At 39.2% G+C, this 27615-nt stretch overlaps 1 protein-coding gene across 7 annotated transcripts in view; it reads right to left on the bottom strand.

Moving 5' to 3' along the window:
- DUSP14 (dual specificity phosphatase 14) overlaps window positions 1-27615 on the bottom strand; it is a 103235-nt gene that overhangs the window by 16346 nt on the left and 59274 nt on the right. For 2 of the 7 annotated variants that reach the window (XM_053706899.1, XM_053706895.1), the window contains exon 2: window positions 22276-22401. The exons of 1 other annotated variant lie outside the window; for it this stretch is intronic. The gene's annotated coding sequence lies outside the window, so the exon portion shown is untranslated. Of the gene's footprint in view, window positions 1-3180; window positions 3243-22266; window positions 22402-25101; window positions 25174-27615 lie in introns of those variants that run through there. 4 more of the 7 variants (XM_053706898.1, XM_053706900.1, XM_053706897.1 and 1 more) reach the window with 4 other exon arrangements.

Here is a 27615-nt window from a genome sequence, read left to right on the forward strand (position 1 = left end):
AACATATTGACTTGCTTTTTCAGTCAAGCAGCCAATGCCCAAAACAATGGCTCTTCTTGATGGGATCTGTTAGTTCTTCTGTATTTTGGGGTTTGAAATACCAAGGTATTTCCTTTTTGAACAAAATGTAAAAGATCTTGTGAGGCGCTATTTAAAGCAAAGAGTGTATATATCAATGTGAGTGAAACTCAGTTTAAATTAAACTTGGCTGTGCGTGGAAAAATAACTTCCCTTAGGATTTCTTAGAACTTTATTTAAACACTGATGTGAATTATATACTAAGCATAACAATGGTGCTTAAATATGTAACTACTTAAAAGTGATAAGCTCTGTGTATAAATAAGAGATTATATCTTAATACAATACAATGGGAACTTGCGATTAGTAGGAACAAAAATTTAATAGCAAACGGTTTTTAAAAACAATCCATGTATAATATATCCCAAATACTAGTTCAGATTATATACATATGGGGACGTCTCCCCATAACATAGTCTTTACTGTTAAAATTGCCCAACGGATACAAACAACATATCTATTTGCTCTCTTCAGTGGGTTAAAAGAGTAACAATGTGTCAATTGAAAAAGAACTGAAATGTATCAAACAAAAGTTTACAGATGAGCGCTACTGCAGCTCTGTGCAAGTAATTTTCCTTACCTTCGTGGCCGTAATTCGGTGTCTTACCAGGGGGTGTCTGATAATACATCTGCTGGATGGTTATAGCTGAAACAGTGTTCAATCCTCCTTCACTCTGTATGTAACTATCGGGCGTTCCCATTGTATTGTATTAAGATATAATATCTTATTTTTACACAGAGCTTATCACTTTTAAGTAGTTACATATTTAAGCACCATTGTTATGCTAGGTATATAATTCACGCAATCGTCATTTATCATTGCACAAGCAGTTCACCAGAACTGCAGATTCGCGGCCAATCTGCCACTAGTTGATTTCTGTCCCCCGCTTCAGACCAGGCAGAAAAGTTATGGAGCAGCAGTCTTTAGAAACAAGGGGCATCAAGCTCCATTCGGAGCTTGATAATTCGGCCCCTATGAATCAACACTCACATTGATATATACACTCTTTGCTTTAAATAGTGCCTTTACGAGATCTTTTTAATTTTGTTCAATTCATTACTATCTAGGAAGGAGATAGTTCCCCTGTAAATAGCTTGAGAGTGGAGTTCTTTTGCGCTACACTAACCCAAATATAAACGTCTGTATTTCCTTTCTTGTTGTGTTATCACATTTTCAATAAATGCTTTTGTTACAATATGATTGTATTTTTTTTATATATCCCACTGTAGGATTGTATAACAGTTTGGTGTAGCAACTCTGATTCTTTAAATGTTTATTTGCCTCCTTTACAATTCTGGAGGCCAAATCACGATAATACCTCCCTTGTCAGAATTACGGATCACTACCTCATCCCAATGTTTTAGATCATCTAATGCCATTTTCTCCTTGTATGTTAGATTGTTTTGGAGATAATTTTAAGGTGGTAATATCTATGGAGACCATTTAATTAATAACATCTAATAGTGGTGAATTTGTGTTTTTTAGTATGAATGAGGATTTGTTTTTTATTTTGTTTCTTCAATTCTCATTCATAGGCACATCAGTGTCATCCAATAAGCTTTCCAAATCTTGTATTGTTAGAAGTTCCACTTCACTCTATCCCCATTCATTATCTTATTGAGAAAAGTGTTTTTTTGAGGAGCAATTTCCTTAAATATAACTGTATGGGGTCCATTTATTAATGTGCGGATGGACATGATCCGATATAGTGGAACATGTCCGCCGCACATCGATAAATGCCGACAGCATACGCTGTTAGCATTTATCATTGCACCAGCAGTTCTTGTGAACTGCTGGTGCAATACCACTCCCTGCAGATTTGCGGCCAATCGGCCGCTAGCAGGGGGTGTTGTATTCGACCGGGCGGATTGCTGTCCGCCACCTCAGAGGTGGCGGACGAGTTAAGGAGCAGCAGTCGGAACAGAAGCAGATTGGGTCTGAGGCAGCATCCGCTACTTCATAAATAGACCCCTTAATGACATCAAATTTGTCAATATTGCTTGATATGGATAAAAGGACAGACCATTGGATAAAAATGAGATATGATCTTGCGATAGGGGTTTGTCGGATAAGTTGATGACTTTCAATGATTCAGGCAAATCTGGGAAAATGGACTCAGGGCTCTCTTGGATTGTCTCCAATTCCTGTAATTATCTGTAATTGTAAGGTCTATTTACTGATCTATGTACTGATCCTCCCACCCTTGTTAAACGAACACAATATTACTTGTAAGTCATGAAAAATGTAGGAGACAGGGAATTGGAGGATATCCCAACAGGCATCAACATCGGTGCAAAACAAATCAATAGTATATACCTAGCTAGGGAACGTTTAAAAGGCAATTACCCGCCCAATGAAAACTATAGACACAGGCATTGCCTGTGACAAATTTCATAACACTTTAAAAAGTTAAAAAGAAGTAATATTTTATAGAAGAATTTTCATAGAATGTCCAAGGAAGGTCTTCTCCGTTTTCCAAAGTCATGTTTAAAAGGGACATGAAACCCCCAAAATGTGGGGTGAGCCAAAGACAATAGGCATTTATGTAGAGCCACCAATCAGCAGCTGTCTCTCAGTAGTGTATTGCTGATCCTGAGCTTATCTATGTATGCTTTAAATAAAGGATAACAAGAGAGCAAAGACAATTAGAAAATAGAAGTACATTGGAAAATTGCATTCTCTATTTGAGTTATGAAATTTTGACTTTGCTTTCTCCTTTGCCCCTCCATCTTAGATTGGCTATATATTAGCATAAGTTTGCTTGTCTTGAAGACTTTAAGGCATTTTTAAATAATTAATTGATTTATTGGGATGTATGCTTTGAGACCTTATTTTATTAGAAGAAAGACGAGCAAACTTATGTTCATATATAGTCAATCAAGATGGAGGGGCAAAAGAGAAAGCAAAGTTAAAATTTCATGCAATTGTGCTTCTATTATCTAATTGTCTTTGTTCTCTTAATATCCTTTGTTTAAAAACATATATAGATAAAACAATTACTAGTTTGTAATATGTTATTTTAACTTTAAAAAGGGATCATTTAAAATAATCTTAGTATTTGAACCTTATAGTTTTATGTGACTATATGGCAAGATACTTACAAGTGGTCTCATACACTTTTAACCAATTTTAAATATTTGTGGGTTAGGTGCATCTGAGGAATCTGTAGGAGTACAAAAATAAAATTACTTTAATAAGTATAAAATGAAATAATACGTATACAAATGTTTAGAGTAGAAGTGGGGGAGGCAAACCTTACATTTTCTTCCTTGGCATAAAAGCCATGAGGCTGAACTACTAATATATTGCTAACATTTCTGGAAATGTCTCTGTCTAAAATTATCATCTCTATAAAGTCTTAACTCTTTAAAGATTAAAGAATTGTACTTGACGATACTGAGTGACAACAAAGATCCTAATCTTAGTCCAGCAGAACCTTCTTTCAAACCAATCATTGCTGCCGGGTTCTCAGGGATGCAAGCTACTCTGAGTGTTGCCAGCATGCCAAGAATGTACTGATCACTTGAAATCATGCAAAAGTGATATTGGTAGCAGTACAAATGCTCACTACAAACCTTTGGAGCTTAGCCCCCGTAGGGATGCCCCTTTTGGTCTGTCTATGCCCTGTACCTCTTTTACCAGATACAGTTTTGACTTAAAAGGGACAACTTTTCAATTTACTTTAATCATGAAATTTGCTTTGTTCTCTTGGTATTCTTTGTTAAAAACTAAACCTAGGTAGACTCATACTGTATGCTAATTTCTATGCCCTTGAAGGCCGCCTCTTATCTGAATGCATTTGACAGTTTTTTAACAGTTACACTGGTAGTTCATGTGTGTCATATGGATAACATTGTGCTCACTCCCGTGGAGTGAGAACTGATTGGCTAAAATGCAAGTCTGTCAAAAGAACTGAGATAAGAGGGCAGTCTTCAGGGGCTTAGATACAAGATAATCACAAAGGTAAAATGTATATTAAAGTGACATGCAACCCACATTTTTTTCTTTATTGATTTAGATAGAGCATACAATTTTAAACAGCTTTTCAATTTACTTGCATTAACAAATTTGCTTAATTCTCTTGGAATCCTTAGTTGAAGGAGCAGCAATGCACTACTGGGAGCTAGTTGAACACATCCAGTGAGCCAATGAGAAGAGGCATATATGTGCAGTCACCAATCAGCACCTAGCTGCCAGTAGTGCATTGTTGCTCTAGAGCCTACCTAGGTATCAATTTAATTAAAGGATACCAAGTGAATGAAGCAAATTAGATAAAAGAACTAAATCGGAAAGTTGTTTAAAATCATATGCTTTATCTGAATAGTTAAAGAAAATATTGGGTTTCATGTCCCTTTAACATAACTGTGTTGGTTATGCAAAGCTGGGGAATGGGTAATAAATGGATTATCTATCTTTTTAAACAATAAAAATGTTGATGTAGACTGTCTCTTAAAGGGACAGTACACTGTAAAATTGTTTTTATATGAATGTATTTTCAATGACTTGTTATATCAGCTGCAGAGTATACAATTTATGAGAAATTGCATTTTTCGGTTTATTTGTGTATATGAAGTAGCTGGTTTTGTGCTTTTAAACCACAGCCGATTACAATGCGTTGAACTTCAGGTAATATCAGCTCTCAATATGTTATCACTTGGTGTACACAAACTTGCTTCCTTATCTTATATTTGTCTAGAAAACCAAAACTCAATACTTAGAGAGAACAATGGAAAATTATCATTTTATTACTTAACTATCATGCCCCCCACTGAGAGTGTAATCTCTTCTGCTGGCTGTGTTTACTTAGGCTATTCAATAGAATATACTCCAGTATAGAAACTTTCAGTATAGGTTGGGATACCACAGGCTAAATCAGCTATTTCAAATGCCAAAATAGGGGTAAAGGAGCTACTTGTAAACAATTTAAAACACTCCTGCAGGTAAAATGAATCATTGGGAACAATTTAAAGGGGATAACATTTTTGGGTGAACTGTCCCTTTAAGTTCTACAGTTTTGGGAAATATACTAAAGAGAATGAAAACAAAACATTTCTTTAAAAAGGAAAGCAGGGCTCAAAGATATAAGATCTCCGGTATTGGAAATAAACAGGCGGCTTTAACATTGAGATGTGTGTGTGTGTACATATGTATTTATATGTGTATAACATAATTTATGCTTACCTGATAAATTTATTTCTCTTGTAGTGTATCCAGTCCACGGATCATCCATTACTTGTGGTATATTCTCCTTCCCAACAGGAAGTTGCAAGAGGATCACCCACAGCAGAGCTGCTATATAGCTCCTCCCCTCACTGCCATATCCAGTCATTCGACCGAAACGAGAAACCATAGGGTGCAGTGGTGACTGTAGTTTAATTAAAATTTAGACCTGCCTTAAAAGGACAGGGCGGGCCGTGGACTGGATACACTACAAGAGAAATAAATTTATCAGGTAAGCATAAATTATGTTTTCTCTTGTTAAGTGTATCCAGTCCACGGATCATCCATTACTTGTGGGATACCAATACCAAAGCTAAAGTACACGGATGATGGGAGGGACAAGGCAGGAACTTAAACGGAAGGAACCACTGCCTGTAGAACCTGTCTCAAAAAAACAGCCTCCGAAGAAGCAAAAGTGTCAAATTTGTAAAATTTTGAAAAGGTGTGAAGCGAAGACCAAGTCGCAGCCTTGCAAATCTGTTCAACAGAGGCCTCATTTTTAAAGGCCCAGGTGGAAGCCACAGCTCTAGTAGAATGAGCTGTAATCCTTTCAGGGGGCTGCTGTCCAGCAGTCTCATAGGCTAAGCGTATTATGCTCCGAAGCCAAAAGGAGAGAGAGGTTGTCGAAGCTTTTTGACCTCTCCTCTGTCCAGAGTAAACGACAAACAGGGCAGATGTTTGACGAAAATCTTTAGTAGCCTGTAAGTAAAACTTCAAGGCACGGACTACGTCCAGATTATGCAAAAGACGTTCCTTCTTTGAAGAAGGATTAGGACACAATGATGGAACAACAATCTCTTGATTGATATTCCTGTTAGAAACCACCTTAGGTAAAAACCCAGGTTTGGTACGCAGAACTACCTTGTCTGAATGAAAAATCAGATAAGGAGAATCACAATGTAAGGCAGATAACTCAGAGACTCTTCGAGGCGAGGAAATAGCTATCAAAAACAGAACTTTCCAAGATAAAAGTTTAATATCAATGGAATGAAGGGGTTCAAACGGAACTCCCTGAAGAACTTTAAGAACCAAGTTTAAGCTCCACGGGGGAGCAACAGTTTTAAACACAGGCTTAATCCTAACCAAAGCCTGACAAAATGCCTGGACGTCTGGAACTTCTGCCAGACGCTTGTGCAAAAGAATAGACAGAGCAGAGATCTGTCCTTTTAAAGAACTAGCTGATAAGCCTTTGTCCAAACCCTCTTGGAGAAAGGACAATATCCTAGGAATCCTAACCTTTCTCCATGAGTAACTCTTGGATTCACACCAATAAAGATATTTACGCCATATCTTATGGTAGATTTTCCTGGTGACAGGCTTCCGAGCCTGTATTAAGGTATCAATGACTGACTCGGAGAAGCCACGCCTTGATAGAATCAAGCGTTCAATCTCCATGCAGTCAGTCTCAGAGAAATAAGATTTGGATGATTGAAAGGACCTTGTATTAGAAGGTCCTGCCTCAGAGGCAGAGTCCATGGTGGAAGAGATGACATGTCCACTAGGTCTGCATACCACGTCTTGCGTGGCCACGCAGGCGCTATCAGAATCACCGATGCTCTCTCCTGTTTGATTTTGGCAATCAGTCGAGGGAGCAGAGGAAACGGTGGAAACACATAGGCCAGGTTGAAGAACCAAGGAGCTGCTAGAGCATCTATCAGCGTTGCTCCCGGGTCCCTGGACCTGGATCCGTAACAAGGAAGCTTGGCGTTCTGGCGAGACGCCATGAGATCCAGTTCTGGTTTGCCCCAACGATGGACCAGTTGAGCAAACACCTCCGGATGGAGTTCCCACTCCCCCGGATGAAAAGTCTGACGACTTAGAAAATCCGCCTCCCAGTTCTCTACGCCTGGGATGTGGATCGCTGACAGGTGGCAAGAGCGAGACTCTGCCCAGCGAATTATCTTTGAGACTTCTAACATCGCTAGGGAACTCCTGGTTCCCCCTTGATGGTTGATGTAAGCCACAGTCGTGATGTTGTCCGACTGAAATCTGATGAACCTCAGTGTTGCTAACTGAGGCCAAGCTAGAAGAGCATTGAATATTGCTCTTAACTCCAGAATATTTATTGGGAGGAGTTTCTCCTCCTGAGTCCACGATCCCTGAGCCTTCAGGGAGTTCCAGACTGTGCCCCAACCTAGAAGGCTGGCATCTGTTGTTACAATCGTCCAATCTGGCCTGCGAAAGGTCATACCCTTGGACAGATGGACCCGAGAAAGCCACCAGAGAAGAGAATCTCTGGTCTCTTGATCCAGATTTAGTAGAGGGGACAAATCTGAGTAATCCCCATTCCACTGACTTAGCATGCATAATTGCAGCGGTCTGAGATGCAGGCGCACAAATGGCACTATGTCCATTGCCGCTACCATTAAGCCGATTACTTCCATGCACTGAGCCACTGACGGGCGTGGAATGGAATGAAGGACATGGCAAGCATTTAGAAGTTTTGATAACCTGGACTCCGTCAGGTAAATTTTCATCTCTACAGAATCTATAAGAGTCCCTAGGAAGGAGACTCTTGTGAGTGGTGATAGAGAACTCTTTTCCACGTTCACTTTCCACCCATGCAACCTCAGAAATGCCAGAACTATCTCTGTATGAGACTTGGCAATTTGAAAGCTTGACGCCTGTATCAGGATGTTGTCTAGATAGGGAGCCACCGCCAGAAGTGAGCCCAGAACCTTTGTAAAAATTCTCGGGGCAGTGGCCAACCCGAAGGGAAGAGCTACAAATTGGTAATGCCTGTCTAGAAAGGCAAACCTTAGGAACCGATGATGATCTTTGTGAATCGGTATGTGAAGGTAGGCATCCTTTAAGTCCACTGTGGTCATGTACTGACCCTCTTGGATCATGGGTAGGATGGTCCGAATAATTTCCATTTTGAATGATGGAACTCTGAGGAATTTGTTTAAGATCTTTAGATCCAAGATTGGTCTGAAGGTTCCCTCTTTCTTGGGAACCACAAACAGATTTAAATAAAATCCCTGTCCTTGTTCCGTCCGCGGAACTGGATGGATCACTCCCATTACTAGGAGGTCTTGCACACAGCTTAGGAATGCCTCTTTCTTTATCTGGTTTGCTGATAACCTTGAAAGATGAAATCTCCCTTGTGGAGGAGAAGCTTTGAAGTCCAGAAGATATCCCTGAGATATGATCTCCAACGCCCAGGGATCCTGAACATCTCTTGCCCACGCCTGGGCGAAGAGAGAAAGTCTGCCCCCCACTAGATCCGTTTCCGGATAGGGGGCCGTTCCTTCATGCTGTCTTGGGGGCAGCAGCAGGCTTTCTGGCCTGCTTGCCCTTGTTCCAGGACTGGTTAGGTTTCCAGGCCTGTCTGGAATGAGCAACAGTTCCCTCTTTTTTTGAAGCGGAGGAAGTTGATGCTGCTCCTGCCTTGAAATTTCGAAAGGCACGAAAATTAGACTGTTTGGCCTTTGATTTGGCCCTGTCTTGAGGAAGGGTATGACCCTTGCCTCAAGTAATGTCAGCAATAATTTCCTTCAAGCCAGGCCCGAATAAGGTCTGCCCCTTGAAAGGAATGTTGTGTAATTTAGACTTTGAAGTCACGTCAGCTGACCAGGATTTAAGCCATAGCGCCCTACGCGCCTGGATGGCGAATCCGGAATTCTTAGCCGTTAGTTTAGTCAAATGAACAATGGCATCAGAAACAAATGAGTTAGCTAGCTTAAGCGTTCTAAGCTTGTCAATAATTTCATTCAATGGAGCTGTCTGGATGGCCTCTTCCAGGGTCTCAAACCAGAATGCCGCCACAGCAGTGACAGGCGCAATGCATGCAAGGGGCTGTAAAATAAAACCTTGTTGAATAAACATTTTCTTACGGTAACCCTCCAATTTTTTATCCATTGGATCTGAAAAAGCACAACTGTCCTCAACCGGGATAGTGGTACGCTTTGCTAAAGTAGAAACTGCTCCCTCCACCTTAGGGACCGTCTGCCATAAGTCCTGTGTAGTGGCGTCTATTGGAAACATTTTTCTAAATATAGGAGGTGGGGAAAAGGGCACACCGGGTCTATCCCACTCCTTGCTAATAATTTCTGTAAGCCTTTTAGGTATAGGAAAAATGTCAGTACACACCGGCACCGCATAGTATCTATCCAGCCTACACAATTTATCTGGAATTGCAACTGTGTTACAGTCATTCAGAGCAGCTAATACCTCCCCAAGCAATACACGGAGGTTCTCAAGCTTAAATTTAAAATTAGAAATCTCTGAATCAGGTTTCCCCGAGTCAGAGATGTCACCCACAGACTGAAGCTCTCCGTCCTCATGTTCTGCATACTGTGACGCAGTATCAGACATGGCTCTAACAGCATTTGCGCGCTCTGTATCTCTCCTAACCCCAGAGCTATCGCGCTTGCCTCTTAATTCAGGCAATCTAGATAATACCTCTGACAGGGTATTATTCATGATTGCAGCCATGTCCTGCAAGGTAATCGCTATGGGCGTCCCTGATGTAATTGGCGCCATATTAGCGTGCGTCCCCTGAGCGGGAGGCGAAGGGTCTGACACGTGGGGAGAGTTAGTCGGCATAACTTCCCCCTTGACAGAACCCTCTGGTGATAATTCTTTTATAGATAAAGACTGATCTTTACTGTTTAAGGTGAAATCAATACATTTAGTACAAATTCTCCTATGGGGCTCCACCATGGCTTTCAAACATAATGAACAAGTAGGTTCCTCTGTGTCCGACATGTTTAAACAGACTAGCAATGAGACTAGCAAGCTTGGAAAACACTTTAAAACGAGTTTACAAGCAATATAAAAAACGTTACTGCGCCTTTAAGAAACACAAATTTTCCCAAATTTTGAAATAACAGTGAAAAAATGCAGTTACACTAACAAATTTTTTACAGTGTATGTAATAAGTTAGCAGAGCATTGCACCCACTTGCAAATGGATGATTAACCCCTTAATACCAAAAATGGAATAACAAATGACAAAGGTTTTTTAAACAGTCACAACAACTGCCACAGCTCTACTGTGGCTTTTTACCTCCCTCAATACGACTTTTGAAGCCTTTTGAGCCCTTCAGAGAAGTCCTGGGTCATGCAGGAAGAAGCTGGATGTCTGTGTCTGTAATTTTCGCTGTGCAAAAAAACGCCAAAATAGGCCCCTCCCACTCATATTACAACAGTGGGAAGCCTCAGGGAACTGTTTCTAGGCAAAATTCAAGCCAGCCATGTGGAAAAAAACTAGGCCCCAATAAGTTTTATCACCAAACATATGTAAAAAACGATTAAACATGCCAGCAAACGTTTTAAAATACACTTTTATAAGAGTATGTATCTCTATTAATAAGCCTGATACCAGTCGCTATCACTGCATTTAAGGCTTTACTTACATTACTTCGGTATCAGCAGCATTTTCTAGCAAATTCCATCCCTAGAAAAATATTTTAACTGCACATACCTTATTACAGGAAAACCTGCACGCTATTCCCCCTCTGAAGTTACCTCACTCCTCAGAATATGTGAGAACAGCAAAGGATCTTAGTTACTACTGCTAAGATCATAGAAAACGCAGGCAGATTCTTCTTCTAAATACTGCCTGAGATAAACAGTACACTCCGGTACCATTTAAAAATAACAAACTTTTGATTGAAGAAATAAATTAAGTATAAAACACCACAGTCCTCTTACGACCTCCATCTTAGTTGAGAGTTGCAAGAGAATGACTGGATATGGCAGTGAGGGGAGGAGCTATATAGCAGCTCTGCTGTGGGTGATCCTCTTGCAACTTCCTGTTGGGAAGGAGAATATCCCACAAGTAATGGATGATCCGTGGACTGGATACACTTAACAAGAGAAATATGTATTTACAGACATACATACACCTATAAACACATACATTCATACATACACAATCACATATATAGAGTCTGTCAAACCAATTGAGGCAGTTCTCATAACTTATATTCAAAGTCAGGGTATAAGCCTAATTCTGCGGCTCTAATACAAAAAAGACATAGGTGGCAAGGAGCGTAGCCAGTAAATCCCACAGCATAATAGGTTTCAAAGCAAATATGTAGCGGTCCCCTACAGTTAAGAACAGTTAAAAACCAGATACCAACTCCCGTGTTGCAGAGAAAGGACCTCTAATGTAGCTCCGTATCCCGGATTGACAGAAGACCGCATACCAGCGGTTATTGCCCCGTTCCTTCAGCCCGTTGCTATCACGCTTGCGTACCCTCTCTCCGGCACTCAGCGTTCTGAGACTCTCTCCGGATCTTCAATTTTTCGGCTATCAATGCACTTCTTTACAGCTGCCTGGGCCACAGCACTGCTACAGCATCCTCCGCTTCACCTCGTAGTTTACACGAAGTCGGTTAAGGTTAAGGCTATAGGGAAAACCTGACTAAAAGCTCCTGTTACTTGTTACTTAGACGCACTACCGCCTTGAAGGATGATACGCGAACTCCTGCTTGCAAAAAATTGTAAAGTAGAAAGGAAGGTATCCTTCACCAGCGGTTAAAAGTTATAAAAAGTAAACTTTATTAAATATAAAAGAAGGCATCAAGTCTGACGCGTTTTGGCTATACATAGTGACGTAATCATAGACTGCTCTATATACATATCTGCCTCTTATCTTGAAGGGATACCTAGACAACAAATTGGTCCCAAGAGAACTGAGACTGAGGGAAAAAAAACAGGCATCAGTTTGAATAACCCTATAATTAAGTACATGAATAAAGTATGTATGCTCAATTGTATTGATAAAAATAGGTGAAAGGCTTAACTATGCTCCCTGTAGGGTCTTTTGATATTAAAGGGACAGTATACACTCATTTTCATATAACTGCATGTAATAGACACTACTATAAAGAATACGATGCACAGATACTGATATAAAAATCCAGTATAAAACTGTTTAAAAACTTACTTATAAGCTGTCAGTTTGGCTCTGTTGAAAAGGTAGCTGGAAAGCCCACTGCAAGTGGCAAATAAGACACTCCCCCTCCCCCTTCTTTTGCATATGAAAAGACCCTTTACACAAACAGCAGCAAGCTGGAGTAGGTAGCTGACGGTATTCACATAAAACTTTGGGGCTTGGTTATGAGTCTGAAAATCAGAGCAATGTTATTTAAAAATAAGGAAAACTATACATTTATTTTAAAATAAAACTTTATGGGCTATATAAATAGATCATCTACAAGACATTTATGTAAAGAAAAAAATGAGTGTATAATGTCCCTTTAAGTAATTTACTTGCTTTAAGATTAAAATTTTTAAACTTGAAGCAGGTAATAAGTGCATAAGAATGTATGCTGAAATGTATCGAAAAGATTTAAATATGTTACCTACTTTTTCTAAAGACACTAAGAAATGTACATGTTAGTTTTAAAATTGTAAGCTTTAGACTTAAAGCAGGAAATAAGTGCATAGATAAAGTATGTATGTTTAATAGTATTAATGTCAAAAGGCCCATCAGCATAGTAAAGCTTTTCACTTATTAACATGATATCAAGTAATTTACTTGAATTAAAATTTCAAGCTTTAAACCTGAAGCAGGAAATAAGAGCATAGATAATGCATGTATGCTAAAATGTATTGACAAGCCCTTTTGCAAAAGTTTGCTATTGCTTTTAGTGGTGCATATAAGGTGTAGTTTATAGGAAACAATCGGCTAGATTACGAGTTTTGCATTATGAGGGGTGCTGTACTAACTTGCACGTTATTGTCACCGCTCACTTCCCTACAGCGCTGGTATTACAGGTTTATAAAAACCCGGCGTTAGCAGGCAAGAAGTGAGCGTAGAGCAAAATTGTGCTCCATACCGCACTCCAATACCAGCGCTGCTGAAAGTTGCGGTGAACTGGTTTTACATGCTCATGCACGATTTCCCCACAGACATCAATGGGGAGAGCCAGCTGAAAAAAAGTCTAACACCTGCAAAAAAGCGGCGTAAAGCTCCGTAACGCAGCCCCATTGATTTCTATGGGGAAACTAAATTTATGTTTACACCTAACACCCTAACATGAACCCCGAGTCTAAACACCCCTAATCTTATACTTATTAACCCCATATCTGCCGCCCCCGACATCGCCGACACCTACATTATACTTATTAACCCCTAATCTGCCGCTCCGGACATCGCTGCCACTATAATAAACATATTAACCCCTAATCCGCCGCACTCCCGCATCGCAAACACTAGTTAAATATTATAAACCCCTAATCTGCCACCCCTAACATCGCCGCCACCTACCTACATTTATTAACCCCTAATCTGCTGCCCCCAACGTTGCCGCCACTATACTAAATTTATTAACCCCTAAACCTAAGTCTAACCCTAACCCTAACACCCCCTAACTTAAATATAATTAAAATAAATCTAAATAAAACATACTATTAATAACTAAATAATTCTTATTTAAAACTAAATAAATACTTACCTATAAAATAAACCCTAAGCTAGCTACAATATAACTAATAGTTACATTGTATCTAGCTTAGGGTTTATTTTTATTTTACAGGCAAGTTTGTATTTATTTTAACTAGGTAGTTAAAAAAGCCCCCCCAAAATAAAAAAACCCTAGCCTAAAGTAAACTACCAATAGCCCCAAAGAAATCAGCTCTTTTACCTGTAAAAAAATTACAAACAACCCCACAACAGTAAAACCCACCACCCACACAACCAACCCCCCAAATAAAAACCTAACTAAAAAAAAACCTAAGCTCCCCATTGCCCTGAAAAGGGCATTTTGGTGGGCATTGCCCTTAAAAGGGCATTTAGCTCTTTTTTAATTGCCCAAACCCTAATCTAAAAATAAAACCCACCCAATAAACCCTTAAAAAAAACCTAACACTAACCCCCGAAGATCCACTTACAGTTTTGAAGACCGGACATCCATCCTCAACGAAGTCGGCAGAAGTCTTCATACAGACAGCATCTTCTATCTTCATCCATCCGGCACGGAGCAGGTACAGCTTCAAGACATCTGGCGCGGAGCATCCTCTTCAATCGAAGTCTTCTTCCAGAATGAAGGTTCCTTTAAGTGACGTCATCCAAGATGGCGTCCCTTGAATTCTGATTGGCTGATAGGTGAGCTTCAATCCTATTGGCTGATCCAATCAGCCAATAGGATTGAGCTTGCATTCTATTGGCTGTTCCAATCAGCCAATAGAATGCGAGCTCAATCCTATTCGCTGATTAAATCAGCCAATAGGAATTTTTCACCTTTAATTCCGATTGGCTGATAGAATTCTATCAGCCAATCAGAATTCAAGGGACTCCATCTTGGATGACGTCACTTAAAGGAACCTTCATTCGGGAAGAAGACTTCGATTGAAGAGGATGCTCCGCGCCGGATGTCTTGAAGATGGACCCGCTCCGCGCCGGATGGATGAAGACTTCTGCCCGTCTGGAGGACCTCTTCTGCCAGCTTGGATGAAGACTTCTCCCGGCTTTGTTGAGGACTTCTTGCCGCTTGGATGAAGACTTCTCCCGGCTTTGTTGTGGATGGATGTCTGGTCTTCAAAACTGTAAGTGGATCTTCGGGGGTTAGTGTTAGGTTTTTTTAAGGGTTTATTGGGTGGGTTTTATTCTTAGATTAGGGTTTGGGCAATTGAGAAAGAGCTAAATGCCCTTTTCAGGGCAATGGGGAGCTTAGGTTTTTTTAGTTAGGTTTTTATTTGGGGGGTTGGTTGTGTGGGTGGTGGGTTTTACTGTTGGGGGGTTGTTTGTATTTTTTTTTACAGGTAAAAGTGCTGATTTCTTTGGGGCAATGGTAGGTGGCGGCGATGTTAGGGACAGCAGATTAGGGGTTAATAATATTTAACTAGTGTTTGCGATGTGGGAGTGCAGCAATTTAGGGGTTAATATGTTTATTCTAGTGGCAGCGATGTTGGCAGCAGCAAATTGGGGGTTAATAATTTTATTTTAGTGTTTGATGCGGGAGGGCCTCGGTTTAGGGGTTAATAGGTAGTTTATGGGTGTTAGTGTACTTTTTAGCACTTTAGTTATGAGTTTTATGTTACAGCTTTGTAGCGTAAAACTCATAACTACTGACTTTAGATTGCGTTACGAATCTTGCGGGATAGGCTCACTTCTTGGCCTCCCAGAAAAAGCTTGTAATATCAGCGCTATGGAAGTCCCATTGAAAAAAGATTTTATGCAAATTGCGTAAGTTAATTTGCGTTAAGGCCAAAAAAAGTGTGCGGTGCCCCTAAACCTGCAAGACTCGTAATACAAGTGAAAAAGCAGCGTTATGAGCCTTAACACTGCTTTTTCACTCATACCGCAAAACTCGTAATCTAGCCAAATGTTAAGCTTTTTTAATTATTATTTAAACTGGGGGTAGCCATTCTCACGCACTGAGACTGTATTTAAACGGTTAAGATTATGGTGTAAAAAATTTAGGGCAAGCAAGAGTTAATACACCCATGGCATGTATAAATGAAGGCAAATGGATGATACAAACATCAACTTATCATGCCTGATGAAGCCCTGAGAGCGATCAGCTGTGGGGTGAAACACGTGTAGCTGGAAGCTGGAAAGACACACTATGAGTAACTAATAGTGTGTGCATTTTCTGTTCACTGAGACCAAATTCTCTCCTCTTTGATTGAAGGGACATTTCTTACTTTTGACCATATACAGATGAGTATTTTCACAGCATGAATTAGGCCCATGTATTTCCTGAAACAAGGGACACCAGTCTTTGGAATAAGCAGCAGGATTACCCTGGGGGTAAGGAAATCTGCATACCTAACAACCAAGTCAGAGCTGGTGAGTCCCTGTGGGAGATTTTGTGGTCCGGTGAGCTCGGTCTCTGGGAGGACCCCTGATCTGTTTACATGCTTTGGTGATTTTTATGGTCAAACCCCTGTTACCCCTCTTCTTATTCAACCCTGTACAGTTTGTAACATGTTGTGGATACAGTGTACACCATCCCAAATGGAACAATTTTGCAGGATTAGGTTTACTTATAGTTTTCTCTTAGATAGAGAGATATTATTAAACAAAGAAATAGAGAAGTGCAAAACGCTCTAAGTGTTATCTGTATGTAAAGTTCCCTGATATCCCTTCCCAGAGTGTTACTCACAGGATAAGTGTCAAAACTGTGCACATCGGTTGTATACAACTGTAATGATCAGCAATTCGATTGCTGTTTCTTTAGTCTAATTATGAGTATTCTCTGGTAAATAGTTTGTATGTATCATGTGATTAAGTCTGTCTGCTAGTGAGGAGACAGAGTCTTAATCACCTGGATTAATGTAGCCCGGAATATTCACCTCAAAATTATAAGTAGTAAGATCAGGTGAATTATATCTGGGTCCAGAGATAAGTTTGTACTATGTAAACTTTTAGATAATAAGTAGCAGTTTATATAGGTTTGTGACAGATAAGTGAGGTCCCCTTTAAGGTAATACTGTGCCTTTAAATAATACACCTTACAGTAAAGATAAGTTCACAGTGTGGAGTATAATGTTTCAGCTTGCTGGACCTTTAAATAATACACCTTGCAGTAAAGATTTGTAAACAGTGTTAAGAATACTGTATCAGCTTGCTGCGCTGTTAAACATTACACCATACGGTAAAGATAAGTTCACAATCTTAACGGCAATGCTAACACTTGTATACGGAACCTGGCTCTAGCAGCTGTGTGCGTGCAGCCTCTCTGATCCTCTCTGCAGATTGCGGCCTGTGCTTGTTAAGCTGGAAGTTGTTAGAGCGGCGTGCGTGCTGCAGTTGCAACAGGTGACTTCTGCTTTTGATGAGAAGTAGCTTCAGTTGAAGGAGACAGAGCTAATCACAGAACAAGTGATACTCTGTTTTAGACAAGTAACAAGAAAGGCTGGAGAGTGAATGGGTATCAACCTTCAATAAACCAGCAAAGGTGTATGGGAAATGGAAAGCTTTTAAAGGAAAAGAGAGCCAGATAATTGATTCTTAAGGTGGTATGTGAGATGTAGTTACATAAGTTAAGGTGGAACTGAGGAGTTCATGACAACAACCATGAAGTTTGTTTCCACGTCGGTCGTATCCGCCTCCCTCTGTGATGTCAGAGTCTGCAGGTCCAACCAGCCGTGTGTCTCGCTCCCACTTCAAACCGGAATCCACAGTCAGTTGTATGAATGAAAGGGATACACTGCTGTAATGCTGCTATACGTGTTTATTTCAAATCAAGAATAAAATTTGACAATAAAAAGTAGCGGTCTCTCAGCTCCCCACATAGGTCCCACTATCATGAGCCTGGTAGCCTCCCTGAGACCTGGTTAAAACAAAAAAACTATCTCGACGTACGTTTCGTTTCTGTGCCAGAAACTTTTTCAAGACAGAGATATATACACACACATATACAAACACATACATACATATATACACACAATAGTATGCAAAAGTTTAGGCACCCCTGACAATTTCCATGATTTTCATTTATAAATAATTGGGTGTTTGGATCAGCAATTTAATTTTGATCTATCAAATAACTGAAGGACACAGTAATATTTCAGTAGTGAAATGAGGTTTATTGAATTTACAGAAATTGTGCAATATGCATCAAAAAGAAATTAGACAGGTGCATAAATTTGGGCATCCCCAAAAGAAATATTGCATCAATATTTAGAAGAGGTTCCTTTAGCAGAAATAACAGCCTCTAGATGCTTCCTATAGCCTGTAATGAGTGTCTGGATTCTGGATGAAGGTATTTTGGACCGTTCCTCCTTGCAAAACATCTCCAGTTCAGTTAGGTTTGATGGTTGCCGAGCATGGATAGCCCACTTCAAATCACCCCACAGATTTTCAGTGATATTCAGGTCTGGACTCTGGGATGGCCATTCCAGAACATTGTACTTGTTCCTCTGCATAAATGCCAGAGTAGATTTTGAGCAGTTGTCTTGTTGAAATATCCAGCCCCGGCGTAGCTTCAACTTTGTGACCGATTCCTCAACATTATTCTGAAGTATCTGCTGATATTGAGTGGAATCCATGCGATCCTCAACATTAACAAGATTCCCAGTACCGGCACTGGCCACACAGCCCTACAGCATGATGGAACATCCACCAAATTTTACTTTGGGTAGCAAGTGTTTGTCTTGGAATGCTGTGTTATTTTGCCCACATGCATAACGCCCCTTGTTATGACCAAATAACTCAATCCTTGTTTCATCAGTCCACAGCACCTTCTTCCAAAATGAAGCTGGCTTGTCCAAATGTGCGTTTGTGGCGTGTGTGCAGAAAAGGCTTCTTCCGCATCACTCTCCCATACAGCTTCTCTTTGTGCAAAGTGTGCTGAATTATTGAACGATACACAGATGTTGTAGGTCTTTGGAGGTGGTCTGTTGGTGGTTCTCACCATCCTTTGCCTCTCCGATATTTTACTTTGCCTGTCACTTCTGGCCTTAACAAGAACTGTGCCTGTGGTCTTCCATTTCCTCACTATGTTCCTCACAGTGGACACTGACAACTTAAATCTCTGTGATAGCTTTTTGTAGCCTTCCCCTAAACCATAATATTGAACAATCATTGTTTTCAGGTCATTTGAGAGTGGTTTTGAGGCCCCTTCAGAGGAGAGTCAAAGAGAACAACAACAACAACAACAACAACAACAACTTGCAATTGGCCACCTTAAATACCTTTTCTCATGATTAGATGTACCTGTCTATGAAGTTCAAGGCTTAATGGACTCACCAAACCAATTGTGTGTTCCAATTAATCAGTGCTAGGTAGTTACAGGTATTCAAATCAACAAAATGATAAAGGTGCCCAAATGTATGCACCTGTCTAATTTCGTTTGGATGCATATTGCACATTTTCTGTTAATCCAATAAACCTCATTTCAGCTGTGTTTACTCTTTATTTAAATCATAATGACAACAGAAACTACCCAAATGACCCTGGTGATTTTGGCCTCATAACATTCACACAAGTTGACACAAAGGGGTTTGAATGGCTATTAAAGGTAACCATCCTCACCTGTGATCTGTTTGCTTGTAATTAGTGTGTGTGTATTAAAGGTCAATGAGTTTCTGGACTCCTGACAGACCCTTGCATCTTTCATCCAGTGCTGCACTGACGATTCTGGATTCTGAGTCATGGGGAAAGCAAAAGAATTGTCAAAGGATCTGCAGGAAAAGGTAGTTGAACTGTATAAAACAGGAAAGGGATATAAAAAGATATCCAAGGAATTGAGAATGCAAATCAGCAGTGTTCAAACTCAAATAAAGAAGTGGAAAATGAGGGGTTCTGTTGAAACTAAACCACGGTCAGGTAGACCAACTCAAATTTCAGCCACAACTGCCAGGAAAATTGTTCGGGATGCAAAGACAAACCCACAAATAACTTCAGGTGAAATACAGGACATGTGGTGTGGCTGTTTCAAGATGCACAATAAGGAGGCACTTAAAGAAAGATGGGCTGCATGGTCGAGTTGCCAGAAGAAAGCCATTACTACGCAAATGCCACAAAGTATCCCGCTTACAATATGCCAAACAGCATAGAGACAAGCCTCAAACCTTCTGGCACAAAGTCATTTGGAGTGATGAGACCAAAATTTTGCTCTTTGGCCACAACCATAAACGCTACATTTAAAGAGGAATCAACAAGGCCTATAATGAAAGGTACACCATTCCTACTGTGAAACATGGAGGTGGATCGCTGATGTTTTGGGGATGTGTGAGCTACAAAGGCAAAGGAAATTTGGTCAGAATAGATAGCAAGATGAATGCAGTATGTTATCAAACAGAACGCCTCATTTTACGCTTCTTGATTAGAGTTTGAACACTGCTGATTTGCATTCTCAATTCCTTGGATATCTTTTTATATCCCTTTCCTGTTTTATACAGTTCAACTACCTTTTTCCCACAGATCCTTTGACAATTCTTTTTCTTTCCCCATGACTCAGAATCCAGAAACGTCAGTGCAGCACTGGGTGAAAGAATCAAATGTCTGTCAAGAGTCCAGAAACTCATTGACCTTTTATACACACACACTAATTACAAGCAACCAGATCACAGGTGAGGATGGTTACCTTTAATAGCCATTCAAACCCCTTTGTGTCAACTTGTGTGCATGTTATCAGGCCAAAATCACCAAGGTATGTAAACTTTTGATCAGGGTCATGTGGGTAGTTTCTGTTGTCATTATGATTTAAAAAGAGCAAACACAGTTGATTGATAATAAATGGCTTCAGCCAAACACTAACCATGAGTGAAAGAAAAGTTTTTGTGTTACCATTCTCACTGCTAGAACCATGAACAATCTGCTCATTCATATCAATTTCCCTTTAAGGTTTCTTATTATCACGCAATTTGCAATTTGTTCCTAAGGAACTCTAATAGGAGCTTCTAAAGAGACAATATGCTCACACTTGCCACAGACATGTGATTCCTGAAGTGGATGCTCCAGTGATGCAAACATATGGCAAGCTGTACACTGAACAAGATTCTCAAACATTCTTACTTAAAAGATTTAACTCACATAAATTAAAGATTTATATTCGCCCTTGGTTACTTCAACTGTAGGGATGGGCGAATGTGTTTATATCCGAATTTGAATGTTAGAACGAATGTTATTGTAGAAATTCGATTTACATAATAGAATGTTGATAAGAATGAATATTCTTAAAAATTAGATTTTCGAATGTTATTTACAGTTTTCGAATGTCACATTCGAATTCGAATGTCACATTCGAATTCGAATGTCACATTCAAATTCGAAAGTCACATTCGAATATCACATTCAAATTCAAATATTACATTTATAAAACACAATTGTAGACTAGAAACCGTATTTTGAATGTCACATTCGAATAGAATATCCCATTCGAATCGAATGTCACATTCGAATATTACATTTATAAAACACAGTATTAGACTAGAAATACTATTTCAAATTTGAATGTGACATTCGAATTCGAATGTAGCATTCAAAATCAAATATTACATTTATTAAACACAGTTGTAGACTAGAAATACTATTTCAAATTTGAATGTCACATTCAAATTCGAATATTACATTTCGAAATTGAATGAATACATAGCTAAACATTCTATTATTCAAACGAATATTTTCGAATTTTATTTAAAAAATTCGAAAACAAAAATTCGAAAATAGAATGTCATATAAACATTCGAAATTTGATACGAACGAATGTATCAAAATTCGTTTTAAATTTCGAATTTTTAGATATATTCGCCCATCCCTATTCAACTGCTTATTTGCTCAAACTCCCTTAGTTCTCTAACTCTATACTTAAACAGAGAAACTTAACACAGAGAAACTGGATGCAGCAAAGCCCCACATATCATTATGAAGGATTATACAGAGTATTATGGAGGATAATACAAATTAATAAAAATAAATTAATCTTCTCTGAATTTTGACTTGAGTCATTCCATAGTTAACAGTGAACAGTGGTTGATTCTATTTATAAAAGTCTTCAAATGTATTTCATTTAGACTCTTTGGCCTAATGAGCTTATGTAAACTTTTATTTTAAAATTAATTTGGCAATATCTTAAATTATATCATTTCTGTACGTCTCAGAATGGTAAAAACACATAATCATACTGTATGAATTATTTAAAAATCTGAGATTTGTTTTGTGCTTTTTCAGTCTCCTTCTCAGTGGTGGCTATCTTTAAAGATCTTTGACATTGTATGAGAAATATGAATTAATATTAATTCTAATTCATTATCAGAAGTATTTTACTGAAAGCAATTCCATACATATGCATATTTTTTAATTAGGGGTTATATTCTCTTGTGATTTATGTGTATATTCATCTTTTTGGTAGTCTGACTATTCAGCACTTTTTTATAGGGAAATTCTAGTGTTGGACTCTTCTGATATGTCTTACCATTTGCTTTTAAAGACTGAGATGATGTAAAGACAGATTGTTTTTTTTTGTTTTTTTAAACAAAGTTTTATATATAATTATTATTTGTACCTGTAAAAGGAAAGGTTAATTATAAAGCAGTAGTGTTTATTTTTTTATTTTTTTTTACTTTACTCGCCAGGTGACTTGAAAAATGCTGCATCCTCCGTATCCACACCTGCAGGAAGTTTGATCAAGCTGACCTTCAGCAGAGAATATCAGAGCATTTTCTCCTACTTGCTGAATATGACTACAATAGCAGCACCTATTTGGACAATTTAGAAGTTAGTTCCCATTTTGCTTTTCACAAAAGATTTACAATGGTAGACACAATAAATATACCTTTTTGTCACTAACAATGCAAACATTCTGTCATTACTGTCTACATTTCTTTGTTGGGCTAAAACATAAGTCTGGAGCAGCAGACAACACTTTTGAACATTTAAGAACATCCTATTTTCAAATTTTCTTCATGGTTGAAACTTGGACAACTAAGGCTATCACAAGCTATGCTTGTGGATGTTATAAGAATTCTACAAATAACTTCATGGCACAAATGATTTACAAATAAGATAAGGCAAATTAAAAATGTACCGGAACATAATAAAAATTAGGGGGGGAATTTTGGTGCACTATACTTATTACTGTAAATAAATAATTACCATTAACACAGATGCTATTAAAATGTTACCATAGAGACGAAACAAAGAGGTAATTTTACATGTTGGCACCAATATTTATTTAAATTATTCATTATTCCCTACTGTTTTTTTCCAATTAATGGAGTCAGAAATAAAATGGCATTTGAGTTTAACATCCATTTGAAAAAACAAGCTTCTTTATAAACAGTCTGTTTCATTGTTGTAATGCAGTGGCTTAAACTTAATAGAAATCATTGCAATTCATTTTTAATGGATTTACATTTCTTTTTTACACTACATTTTTGCAGTGTCCATTACATCCTATCACAGCCCTACAAGGAGAAGGTGGCCTCTGCAGGAAGGTTTATCTTAGCCTGATGTCATAAAGCTTCTGAAATGACATTAGCTGGTTTACTTTAAAGTGAATAGACTAAATCAGGGTTCTTCAAACCATGGGTCAGTACCCATTACTGGGGCCCAACACCATGTTTACTGGATCGCAACTTGTGTGTTTGTTGTAGGAGTGTGTGTGGGTGTATATTGTATGAGAGTCTGCATGGTGTATACGTTAGACTGAGGTACCTGTGAGTGAGAGGTGTTTTATATAACTCTTGGGGTTTGGGAATCTTTGCATCCTCCTAGTGGTAGAGAAGAGTAATTCCCAGGAGTAATGGATCGTGGACTCTCACCACCATTAAAGAAATTAATTTATCAGGTAAGGCACAGAGAAGGCTGAAACGATCATCTGGGTTTGCGTTTTTTTTTGTTCAGAGGAGAATTGCCTGGTATTTCGGGCTGGACTGACAATGTTGGCGGGATCAGACTGATATACTACAGGAAAGTTTTTTTCTCTGTAAAAAGCACAATTGGGCAGAAAGAAGCTACTACCAGGTGGCAACCGGGCCATAGAACAAGCTATTGAGCTGCTGTTCATTCCTGGCAGACTGCTTCTCATTCTGTTTTGCATATGTAATATGACCCTGGGGATAGTCTCCCTAAGGGTGATGGGGGAAACCAGATGTGGACTCCTTGCCCAGTGTGCTTAAAGGGATATGGCGGCACCTCACTGACGAGGCCCAGAAAAGGCCGAAATGATCTTCTGGGGTTGCCATTTTCCTTTTTCAGACGATCATTTCAGCCCTTCTCTGGGTCTCGTCAGTGAGGTGCAGCCATATCCCTTTAAGCACACTGGGCAAGGAGTCCACGTCTGGTTTCCCCCATCACCCTTAGGGAGACTATCCCCAGGGTCATATTACATATGCAAAACAGAATGAGAACAGTTTTTTCTTCAGACACCCTAGACTTGCACTGTTGGAAAGGTTAGACGATTACCTTTCCAATGGTGGGTCTTGGGGGTCTGTAGCTGCTTAGATGCCTGAGATACAGGCTTCTAAGCAGCATGCCCCCTGCTCCTATACTTAACATTGTTAAGTATAAATAAGTATAAATATAAAGTTGCACAGTGACGTCATCATGTTATTGCTTGTGACGTCACCACGCAAAACAGGAAGCCCCGGCGATGCCTGTCACTCTACAGGCACGATCGCCGGGGTAGGAGCCCCCAGATCTCCCTCAACATGGGAGAGTGCTAGTGACGGCTCTGAGCCGTCATTAGCACCAGAGTGGGAAACTCTGTGACGACTCAGAGCCGTCATTAGCACTCAAAGGGTTGTGTAATTATTTTATTAGGTGATGTTTAGCAAATGTTTTTGTTCATTAAACTTAGTTTGATTATATTTTGTGTGTTGTGTGATTATTTTATTAGGTTATAATACTGTATTAGCAAATGTTTTTGTTCATTTAACATAGTTTAATTATATATTTTGTGTTGTGTGATTATTTGATACTGTTTATAATGCTGTTTAGCATTTAAAGTCTTCATTTCAAAGCTTTAAAAATAATGTATTAGGTGTTACTTATGTCAATTTTGAGAGGGGTCTGGAACCTAACTCCCTCACTTCCCATTGACTTACATTATAAACTGGGTTTCAATTTACAACGGTTTTGATTTACAACCATTCCTTCTGGACAAATAATTTCAAAGAGCAAAAAAGTGTTCAGAAAATAATTCCCAGAGGGTGTTATAACAGTGTAAATGTAACACCCAAAATTACTCAGGGAAATACAGTCCCAATAAAGTCCGTGCTGTGGGGGGCTGAGCGGTCATAAAATGGTTCAAATGATTCACTAGCGGCTGTTCCCGGCTTGCATTTTCAAACAAATCAATGACAGTACATTTCGCTCCCAACCTAGATGTCACGGGTGTAGAATGCAGAGTCTATATAACAATTACAGTCATTGTAGAAGTGTCCGTAATCTCTTACCCTCCACTAGTCTTGGTGGGGTGCCTGGACGCACTGCTTTACTTCTCCTTGGACTGGTGATAATGCCCTTCCGTGGGGGTGCAGCTTGTGTGTCCTCCTTGGCGTGCGTAGAGATCCGGCTCTGGTAGCGTGGTGCTTCTCAATGCATAACCCGTGACGTCGCTAGGTGCACTGTGGGTAGTATGACGTAGTGAGGCGGAGAGCAAACCCGGAAGCCAAAGTGAATGCGGCAAGGAGAGCAGCAGGTCAATATGCGGTATATCCCACCGCTTCAGAGACACAATTTCAAAAAAAGGGATCTGCTGACTCAGTAGTAAATGCTGAAAAAAACTTGTTTTATTGCAGTAATCCAAACAAGTCAGGCCTCCGAAGAAGCGCATCTACGCATGCGCGAAACGCGTCAGACGTTCTTTACTGTGACCCTATGTACTCTGACTTGTTTGGATTACTGCAATAAAACAAGTTACCTGTATATTTATAGAAAACACACAGTTCCCCATGGACCCCAATATAAAGGCACTTTTCAGTCCCTGTTTTTTCTAACACCCCCAGACCCGCTCACTTTAACCCCCTAACAACTGCATTTTTTTTAGAAAATGAACCAAACACTTTATTTGAGGGACATTTAGAAAATTAACCAGAGATCTGATCTGATCATTTTTATAGCGCTAATAACTATCACGAGCTCGCTGTAGCAATAAGCAGCCACTTGTAATGGCTGATTAATTATCGCAATAGTTTTAGCTGAATTACATGAAAAGGTTTAGTTATTCCTAATAAAACAACTTTCATTATTTCAATTGCCCCCTTTTCATGTAATTCAGCTACAAAAAAAATATTTTTTGTATTTCTCAGAACTTAAAGGGCCCCTGCTGACTTCTCAAGGCTAACCCTACTACTGCTACTTATTTTTCCATAATTAGCTTTAGCTGATAAAAACTGCAAAGCTATATATTTTGTACTAAATTCTAATTTAATGACCATGACTAGCCTTGTTGTCTGCAGACTGAAACCCGGATTGGCTCCAAATTAGGCAAATAGTGGGTGGAGTTTGGCTATTGAAAAACTATTGCAACAAACAAGATGGCTAATATGTCATTCTATAGCAGTGGTTTTCATAGTGTGAAGCGCAGGAGCAGTGACACTCTGCACTATCCTATAGAAATCACAAGCATAATGGAAGACTATAAAACATTTTTTAAGAGTAAACAAACAATGACACTTGGAATGTCATCATGGTGGAATAAGACTCAGGGCCAAATTAGCAAGCGGCAGGCGGACATGATTCACTGTGACATAGCTAAGTGCCAACCGCATACGCTGTCAGCATTTAACATTGCACAAGAATTCTGGTGAAATGCTTGTGCAATGAGCCACTAGCAGGGGGTGTCAATCATCCCGATTGTATCTGATTGCTGTCCGCCACCTCAGAGGTCTTATGGCCGCTGCTTAACTTAAGTTTCCGGCGAGCCGGAAACTTCGGGGGTAGATTGCAGCATCCGCTGCTTGATAAATCTACCCCAAAGAGTGGGATGTAGGTGGTAGACAGGCACTGAGGTTGAAATCGCTCAGACATTGTGTTTGTTATTCCTTTGTTAAAGGGACAGTCTAGGCCAAAATAAACTTTCATGATTCAGATAGATAGAGCATGTAATTTTAAACAATTTTCCAATTTACTTTTATCACCAATTTTGCTTTGTTCTCTTGGTATTCTTAGTTGAAAGCTTAACCTAGGAGGTTCATATGCTAATTTCTTAGACCTTGAAGCCCACCTCTTTCAGATTGCATTTTAACAGTTTTTCACCACTAGAGGGTGTTAGTTAACATATTTCATATAGATAACACTGTGCTCGTGCACGTGAAGTAATCTGGGAGCAGGCACTGATTGGCTAGACTGCAAGTCTGTCAAAAAAACTGAAAAAAGGGGCAGTTTGCAGAGGCTTAGATACAAGATAATCACAGAGGTTAAAAGTATATTATTATAACTATGTTGGTTATGCAAAACTGGGAAATGGGTAATAAAGGGATTATCTATCTTTTAAAACAATAAAAATTCTGGTGTAGACTGTCCCTTTAAATGCAGATAACAGATCAAGACAGTGCAAATTAAAACAAACACTATTGAGAACTATGTGTGAACCCTAACATTAATTATGGGGGGACGCTGTCATGTAAATTTAATTAAAAGGGAAGTCCCATCGTCTAAGGTCTGTTCTATAACAATACAACATAAATCTTTTGTAATTATAAGGCGTTTACTGTCTCTAATGTTAGAAAAATATAATACTTGGAATTTCTTCGCTCTAATAACAGAAAGTAAAAACAATCAATTGCTATCTTTTGAAAGCTTCAGACCAACGCTTACAAAGCTATTTATTATACACAGAATCACCGACATGTCTATCCAAGCAGACTTTCCTCTCAAATGATCTCAGTTTGAAGAATGCCAGTGTAACCATACTGTATTCTTGTTCGTTTTTCATAGTTGCTAACAAGCTTTGTAACACTTCTTTT

This window comes from Bombina bombina, chromosome 3 (assembly GCF_027579735.1).
Source record: "Bombina bombina isolate aBomBom1 chromosome 3, aBomBom1.pri, whole genome shotgun sequence".
Classification (NCBI taxonomy): Eukaryota; Metazoa; Chordata; class Amphibia; order Anura; family Bombinatoridae; genus Bombina; species Bombina bombina.